Consider the following 7,346-nt stretch of genomic DNA (forward strand, 5'->3'; position numbering starts at 1 on the left):
AGACCCTTTCTGCAGGTGAAAAGTGGGGGGACAACACCCATGCGAAATGAGGCGGCTTCAGTGTCCTGGACGCCTGACCCATAGCCTGGGGATGAAGCGGTCCAGGTTCGTTTACCTTTGGCCTGCTGCGTTTACTTCGGGCCCGGACCATTCTGGGCCCGGGACCGGGACGCGATGGCCGCGATGGTCCGGGGCACTCCGGATAGTGCCGGGACCGTTCAAGCTGAACATGAACCCGGAGGGACGTCCCGGACCCTTCTACACAGGCCCAGTCCGTAGCCCGCGGACTAGGCCCAAATACCGAACCGGTCCCTCTGACCGTGGGCCGGGGCGAGGGCCCAAAACCCCGACCGGAAATGGGGATAACAATAGCGTATCTATATTTGTTATAGAGCGTTCTATGAATTCAAGAGTGCAATTCCGAGTCTATAGTGGAGTCACCAGGAATTAATAAGTTAGTAAATTTATTTGTTAGATTTATGATAACTTATTGGAGATTCATAGGCCCATGGTCCCCATTGTACCTTGGATAAAATCATCTAGATATTCTCAATTAATTGATTTAATTATCAATTAGAATTATCAAAGTTGACCAGGTCAATTTTGGATAGTTTCACAAAATTATGTAATTTAGAGAAGAAAATAGAAATTATGGCAGATTTATTAATTAAGATAAATTGGTATCTAAATTAATAAATAAATTTAAATCAAAGGTTTAAATTATAAATAATTAATTTGATAAATGATTTAATTGTCACGCAAATGTGATTTGTCACACCTTGTAACATATTATTGAGAGTCACAAAAATTAGACACGTGTGTGTGTGCCCAAATGTGACATATTTTGGAGTTACAAAATCAGTTACAAATTTGTAACTCCCAAATATTACCCAATAATGTGTATATCATATGTTACACATTTGAGATTGGATTTCACAAAGCCATGATGAAATATGGCTGTTGGAGACATGTTTTTAACTCCCAATAGGTGTTTGGAGGTTACAAAATCATGTGGGAAAGGATTTGGGACATTTTGGAACGTTTTGGAAAAATGAACTTTTTGTGCTGAAAATGGCCTGTGGCCGTGACCTGGGGGATAGAAGCCAGTGGCCGCGGCCACTGAAATATCCTGGCTGTGACTAGTGAGGCTAACAACCTATATGATTTTTCAGTTTTTTCCAAATTTAACGGTTCTAACATCCCAAATAACTCCCAAATCTCCATTTTAATTTCATAAACATCCAATTAAACATTGGTAACAGCCATGGAGGTTGGTGGAATTTGAAATTCAAAAGGGTATCTCAAACTCTATAAATAAGAGCCTAATGCTCACTTGTAAGACACACCATTTTCCATCCACAAAGCACTTGGTTGGAAAATACACCATTGAGGCTTGATAATTCCAAAGAGCTATTTCCTAGAGAGATCTCTTAGTTCTTAGAGAATAGGGGGAAATAAGCTTTTCGACAAAGGTTTTGAACCTTGTTCAAGTTGGTGATCCCCACTGCTCTACACTTTGGTTGTGTGAGAGTTTGTTTTTTTCCATTGGTCTTTTCATTATGTTGTTCTTCTTGTATTATTAGTGTATTGAGTTTGTAATCCTCTTCTCAATTTCTATTTACATATTCATTGGTATCTTTTGTTTTAGGGTTTTAGATCTTATAATTTTCTTCCTTCTCTTATTTCTATTTACTTGTATTTTGAGCAATTGAGTTGTAATATTTATTTAATCAATTACCTTGTCTATTGTATTCTTTGCATATAGTTGTATTTTGGTTTTTCCAAATTTCTATTGAGCAATAAAATATATTCTCTAACACATAGCACCCGTGAACCGAAGCTCAGCAAGAAAACTCAATATGCTCATGAACAGTAATAGCATGTTACTAAATCATAATAGGCATGCCTAGTGTCACGGGCCGGCTATTTGGGTACTCCAAGTAGACAGAACATGCGGAACTTGCAGACTCTTCAAGCTAGCAAGTTAGCCTACAACACACACCTACAAGCAAACAAACTCAGTGGTTAGCCACATACACATCTCGGACATGCAACAGGCAATAACAAAGTATGAGCAAGCACAAAGCAAGTCATTCCTAGGGACGTCCACACAACAAGGCAAGTGCCACGCAATGGCCCAACGAAGATAACAAACAGGTAACACATAGGCAACAAGGAAGCACACAGGGGCAAGTATGGATAAATATAGTTTTATTAATATATAGTCTTGATAAGGCAAGGTAGTACACAAATTTGGCCCCTATCTGCTGATGACCATGGTGCTTCCCTAGGTCACCAGGTCACCTCCCCCTAAGGAGCCTTCTAGGGAAATAAGGTCTTCCCAGGAACATATAAGATTTTTGTCTGGGAGACATATGCATAATTACAAAACTGCCACTACCCTATCCCATGAGGTTGCTTGGTGCAAGACTTGACTAATGATCAAGCACCAATGCATGCTCACTTACAAAATGGCCCCATGTGGGTGTGCCAAAGGGGCAGCACGCCACACTCTCTGTAGAGTCCAAGAACTTTACTTAGCTAAGATAGATAGTAGTATTATAGTATTTATAGCATTATCTTTGTAACTGTGGATTTTTGGTTCAGACCAGGATTTATTTGGACACTCATAGTAGTACTTGTAGATTTTCTAAGTTTAACCTATAGTTTAAGAATATTAATTTTAACCTAAGGTTTGATTAATATGACTGATATTTAGGATAATATTTATTATACTATAAGGTTTAGATAAGAACCAATAGGATTTTAAGCACATGTTATGTATGGGTGATTAAGGATTAAGTATTTTGAGGATTAAATTTAATAAGGGGTAAAGTTTGAATGCTCTAAGGTCAGTCAGCAGCTTTGAATACGTTTAAGGGCTTAGTCAAGGCTGTTTACTCCATTCAAACTTAGCTAAAAATGTGTAATTTCGTGTTTAAATAATCAGCGTGTGCCGATATATCGCAGCTATGGGGGGCGATATATCGCAGCACGTAGATACGGAAAACACGAAACGATGCACGACAGCCTCGGGCATACTGGCCCAGGCGATATATCGCCTACAGAGGGCGATATATCGCCCCTCTCAGATTATTTTGAAAGTTTTTGAATTCTTTTTCCATTCAGCCATTCAACCTCTTGATAAGTCCAGCACCTTTTTTAACGAGTCTTCAGCCTCTGCTGAACGATTATTCAAATTATTTTCACCTAAAAAGCCATTATTTTTATTCAAGTGAAATTAAGATCCTTTCATTCCTAAACTCTATAAATAGGACCTAGTACCCAGCCATTATTCACCTTTTACTCTAAGTTCAGAGGCTGCAAGTTGCTAGGTGAGTGTGAGTTAAATACTTGGGTGGGGAAATCATAAGCTTGATCATCATAAGCTTATCAAACACTTGGGGAAGCAAGGTTTTATAGTATTTCGGTTTGAGGTGTAGATTGGTCTTACCAGTCTTCAAGGTAACCCAAAACTCTAGTTCAATTCTATACTTTTCTTTCAAGTTCTCATAGTCTTCTACTCAACTTCTAACCTTAATTTTTATTTTTGGTTAGGAAATCTAAGTTCTTAAGCAAAAAGGTTTTGGTAAGTATGTTTCTCAAAGGTTTAGTCTTTCCATTTCTTTCATTTCTTTTTCTTCAAATCTACTCACCCTGTTATATATGGTTTTAGGAGTGTTCCAAAAGTCCCAACTCTGTCCTCACATCTCGGTAACTTTGGTAAGGAAAATAGGATAGAAATGCATATGTTATATGTTTTATATGTTATCTTATGTTTCTTATGTTATGATAAGTGTTATGAAATATGTATGATTGTAGGCTTGGGCATATGACCCATTTGACTAACAAGCCCCAAATAGATTATGGGCATATGACCTACTTAGCTAGCAGGACCCCACTAATCTAATGGGCATATGGCTTGTTTAGTCTATGGGACCCCAAGTAACAATGGCCATTATAGTATGTGCATGATATAAGTGTTATGTTAAGTTTTTATGTTTCTTATGAAATTTATGTATATGAACTATGTGTTAGATTTTTCCTTGCTGGGCATTAGGCTCATTCCTTTTTGTTTATATGTACAGGAAAATAGCTATAGTGGCGGTAAGATTCGTGGATGCTTGGGGAATGTGTATCGGTGGTGAATGGAGTCAAGGAGTCGAGAGTTCGATTTTCGAGGATGTAGTCTTGTTTATGGTTTTACATGTATTTTTCCGCACTTGTTATGTAACTCCTTTTATTTTAAATTATGTTTTGTTTTTAAGACAATGGGATCCCATATCCTTCTTGATATTTTATGTAAGTAACTCTTATTTCTACAAGTTTTTCTAATAAAGTTATGGTATTTTCACAGATGTAAGTTTTATTATGGATTTGTATGTATAGTTTTGTTAATGGTCCAAAAGTCTAGAGTAGTGGGTCTTTACACTCTCCCCCACTCAATTCTTTGGTGTCCTCAACGAAGTAGATTGTAGATCTTCAATCTTCTGCGTGAGCTTCTTCAAGTCTTCCGCCCTCTACCAGCTGATCTCGTCATCTGCGAGCCCCTTCCATTTTACCAGATACTCTTTATGCTTTTTACGGTCAGTGGTGACCATCCTTTCTGCCAGGATTTCTTCAGGTTGACGCTTGCTCCTTGGCTGAATGATGACTCCTCCTTTGGTTGACTGGTTGTGCTCTGGATTTGCTGGATCTTCATGATACGACTTCAAGTTGCTGACGTGAAGGACCGGGTGTATCTTCATCCATGCTGGTAGGTTGACTTTGTAGGAAGTTAGGCCAACTTTTGAGATGATTGAGATCGGACCCTCGTACTTGCCAACGAGTCTGATGTCTTTGTCCCCTGGGAATCTCAATTGTTCGAGCCTCAGCTTGATTAACACTAAGTCACCTGCTTTGAACTCCAGTGGTCTGCCCTTCTGATCTGCCCACTTCTTCATTCCTCTTGAGGCTTTTTCTAAATATGCTCGGGCAATCTCTGTCGTTTTCTTCCAGTCTTTTGTGAAGTGAAAGGCTCGCAGGTTCCGACCACGGTACTCGTCCACTATGTGAGGCAACAGTGGCTGATGTCCATTAACAACTTCAAAAGGGCTCTTATTCGATGAAGAACTCTTTTGAGAGTTGAAGCAAAATTGAGCTACATCGAGTAGTTGTGGCCAATTCTTCTGATTGGCATTGACAAAGTGGCGCAAGTACTCCTCCAACATCCCGTTGAATCTTTATGTCTGCCCATCTGTCTGTGGATGGTAGCTCAAGGATATGTTCAGTTGTGACCTCAAGAGACTGAATAGTTCGGACCAAAAGGTCCCAGTGAATCTTTCATCTCTGTCACTAACAATGTTCTGGGGCACTCCCCAATATTTGACAATATGCTTGAAGAATTGTCGGGTTGTCTCCTCTGCCGAACAGTACTTCGACACCAGGATGAATGTTGCATACTTCGAGAATCTGTCCACGACCACCAAGATCGCACTTAAATCCCCTGTCTTCAGTAGACTGGTTATAAAGTCAAGCGACACACTCTCCCATGGTCGGCTTGGGACTCGCAACGGCTCCAACAACCCAGGTATCTTGTTCCTATCGACCTTGTCTTGCTGACAGACGAGACAGGTCTTGGTGTACTCCACTACATCATCTCGCATTTGTGGCCAGTAGTATCCCTGCTTCAAAAGGGCATGCGTTTTTTTCCACCCTAGATGACTTGCCCACAAGGTGTCATGACACTCGCTTAGTAATGTCCTCCGCAAATCGCCAGCTTTCGGAGCATACAAGCGACGCCCTTTGGCCCACAGAAGATCATGCTCCACCCAGAACTGGTGAGTCTTGCCTTCTTTTACGAGCTTCAGGATGGTTCTGACAACCGGGTCTTTCTCCAAGTTTTCTTTGATGCGCTCCTTGAGTGGAGTGTTCACCATGCTAGCCGACAAACTAGCCAAGATCTTTAGAGTCGCCAATTCAGCTTTGTGACTCAAGGCGTCAGCTGCCTGGTTCAAGCATCCTGCCCTGTGCTCAAAACGAAAGTCGAATTCTGCCACGAACTCCTACCAGCGAGCCTGCTTAGGGGTCAGTTTCGGCTGAGTAAGGAAATGACTAACTGCTGCATTATCCATCTTCACCACAAACTTCGAACCCAGCAAGTAATGTCTCCACACTTGCAAGTAATGGATAACTACGAGGAGTTCCTTCTCCTAGGTAGTATACCGCCTCTCAGCTTCAGACATCTTGCGACTCTCATATGCTACTGGGTGGTCATCTTGTACTAGTACCCCTTGTAGCACCCACATTATTTTGATATATATAGCCAATAATCACATGATTGCATTGCATTACATATCATACAATATGTATAATTTGAGCATATGCATATTCTTATAAGTGTTTTCATGTATAAGTATAAAAGTTGTGTATGTGATGTCTATATGTATGCTCAATATTATTAACCTTGTGGCATTTGAGTTGTCTTTTATGGGTGTTTGATGTGCTCAAGATATAAGAAAGTATGAAAAATATGGACAAGGCATGGAATTAAGTGTTGAAAGTGAGATATAGAAGGCAAAATAGGTTAAGTAGTGGAAAATAGTACAATGTCGATTACTAGTATTTCGGTGTAAAATTGAGTATTTATGGATTTACCAAATGTAATCGAGGTATGATTAAGGTCTCATTGATGATGTAAAAATGGTTTTAGAACCATTAGATCAATTCTTGATGGGAGGTATACATAATCAGTGGTATTGATGCAAAGTCAAAACGAGCTTAGCATAAGTGCGCTACGCTCGATCGGGTAAGCATAACTATTGGGTATGAAGTCATATGGACCTAAGGTTTGGTATGAGTGTTTTACACATAAGGATAATAGGCCTAGCAGATGATTAAGTCGAAATTATTGAAGTGATAAGGTTTTCATAAGTCAAAAGGTGAAATGATGAGATGAAAGGTGTCAACTTTTGACAATAAGGCTAAATCATTGAAAATAAGGAATTTTCATCAAACCTTATCACTTTGCACGACCATTATTCTGAAAAACAGAGAGAAAAGAAAACCAAAAACCATTTCTTGGCTGGTTTGAAGAAATTCTAAGGAGATCCAAGTGAAAGCAAAGCCAAAGAAGTAGATTAAGCTTAGTTCTAGCCTTTTTATGGTAAGTTCTTGTACTTGGAAGTTAAACTATGTTTTTGAATTTTTCTGAGAACTTATATATGGTTTTTTATCCTTTTTAAGATATTTCTTGGGGTTTCCAAGTGGTTTGAGGTTTAGAAAAGCTTGAAGAGATTGTTTTCGCCGAAAAGTTGCTCGGTAAGTGAAATTTTGTGTTTTATGAGGTTTTTGGGGTTCTTGGAGTA

This window comes from Humulus lupulus, chromosome X (assembly GCF_963169125.1).
Source record: "Humulus lupulus chromosome X, drHumLupu1.1, whole genome shotgun sequence".
Lineage (NCBI taxonomy): Eukaryota > Viridiplantae > Streptophyta > Magnoliopsida > Rosales > Cannabaceae > Humulus > Humulus lupulus.